Raw genomic sequence first — 2,347 nt, forward strand, 5'->3', positions numbered from 1 at the left:
GTCTAGGGTTTCTCCGGCGCGGGACGGAGCGCTCCTGGCGGTGTCTTCAGGCAGCGGCGGTCCTGTGCGGCGACGGGGGCGAGCTCTGGGCGGCGGCGGGGCCGTTGGCGGCGGGGCTGCGTGGCGGCGCGGGCTGGCGGCGCCCGCCCGGGCCAGATCTGGGCCCTTTGGGCCCCATCTGGGCTTGGGCGGGCCGGCAACAGGCGTGGCGTTGGCGTGGCCATCAGGAAGCGGTGGCGAGCAGCGATGATCGGTGGGGGCTGGTGGCGTCAACGCCAGCCTGCTGCAGCGTGGCCGGTGGGGCTTAGCGGGCCCATTTCAGGTCTGGCCGGGCCAGGGGTGACCTGGTATGCCCTGCTGCCGTGTCCGGACGGCTACCGCGACGGTGCCGGAGGCGCGAGCCTCCCGCACGACGGCGGTGGAGGTGGTTCCCTCCCGCTCGGCCTCGGTGCTGCTGCTCCCGTCGCTTGGATCTTCTCTCCGGTCTTCTTGGCCTCGTGGTGGTGCTCGTAGCGAGACGGTGTTGGTGGCGGCGCAACCGTGATGGCGCATGGTTGGGCGGTGGTTTGGCTGGTCGGCTCCGATTGGCCGGTGGGGTTTGGCGTGCGGGAGAAATCCTTGCCGGTTCGTCCGGCTCCGATGCGGTGACACCGGCGGGTGCCACTATCCCTTCTTGGAGGGTGTCGGGAGTAGCTATCCCCCACCTCCCTCCGCGTACTGGGGGAAACCCTAGGACTTGTCCGGGCAGCAGCGTCGTCGGCGTCGCATCCCTTCTTGGAGGTGCTGCTTAGTTCGCGATAGATCGGAGCCTCGGGCTGTGGTGGTTTGTATCCGGAGGGCGCAGCAGTCGCGGGTCTGCCACGCTTTGTCGAGTTGCTGCTGTTGGCATTTATTTCTTTTTCTTTTTCTTTGGGCCTGATGTGCTGCTCGCCCCAGCATTGCGATGTGTACAGTGGTGGTTTGCTTTGGAATACAAAGCGGGGGGAAACCCTTTTTCGGTAAACATTGTAAGATTTCTTTTTCAGAAGTATTATTTTGAGTGTTTCATTACATATGAGATGTGCCATGCATTAACGTCTACTTTGGATTTAAGTAGTTGAAGCACCCTAATGGCCTACCCAGTGGCGGAGCCAAGAAATTCGAATGAGGAGGGCCAAGTATTTATAAGTCTTGTTAGAGAGGGCCAGTTCATGAAAATACATCATTTTAGCAGCAAAAGCATCAACGTTTACACTAATACTAGACTCAAATCAGTAGTGTTAGGGGGGGGAGGCCCCTGCTGGTCCCCCTGTCTCCGCCACTGGGCCTACCAGGAAAAATTTCCCAAGGATTAATCATAGAAAACTCCACTATAGACAAAAGAGCAAAGTTTTGCAATGTTTTATGTGAACTTCCTATGAGTTTCATGTAAAATTATTGCATTAAATACCAAATCAAGTTGCAAATTCGAGAATTTAGTGATGCACTCAACAGATCACCACAAAGGACACCCACTGAATAAAATCGATCATTTTGCTACATCATAGAAACAATCCATACAGAGACAGAACCATTCACATTTAAGCACAATAAAGTCGATAACCAAATCTTCATTGGTGTACCTTGCCCATCAACAATTATTCTAACCAGCATCCACCTTCAACAAGATGTTGAGTGCACCAGATGTATTTTCTCTGACGAAATACTTCCCAAGGTTGTTCACGAAGTGCATGAGAGTGGAAAATTCAGTATCCTAGAGGTGAGTGATGTTGCCACAGTGCTCCGCAGCCTCATTCCAGTACCCTTCATTGTTCATGATGTCTAGGGGGGGGGGGTGAAGTGTGGTGGTTGGATGTTTACTATGCTATCATAAGGGTTGATCTAATTCCATGAGAAGTCAACAACAATACTTTTATGCATTAAGATAATCATAGAAATCATGAAGCATTAGGTTCATGCTATGGAGATTCAGAAATGCGGACTGAAATATAAATTGGGTTCAATAAAAAATTGGCAGTAGGCTACTCTCAAATGCATTCGAATGCATTCATTTTTTATGGAACCCAATTTATATTTAAGAGATCATTTTTGTATCTCCATAGCATTGAGCTAACGCTTCAGTATTTTTACGATTACTTTAATGCAAACAAGCACTGGTGTCTACTTCTCATGGAATGAGATCAACCCTTATGACACCACCGTGAATATCCAACCACCTAACTCCACCTATATCCTAAACATCATGAATGGTGAAGGGTACTAGAATGAGGGTGCAGAGGACCATGGCGGCATCTCTCACCTCCAGGATACTGAATTTGCCACTATATCATGCATTTCATGGACAACCTTGGGAAGCACACCATCAAAG

Source organism: Triticum dicoccoides, chromosome 5B (assembly GCF_002162155.2).
Source record: "Triticum dicoccoides isolate Atlit2015 ecotype Zavitan chromosome 5B, WEW_v2.0, whole genome shotgun sequence".
Taxonomy (NCBI): Eukaryota; Viridiplantae; Streptophyta; class Magnoliopsida; order Poales; family Poaceae; genus Triticum; species Triticum dicoccoides.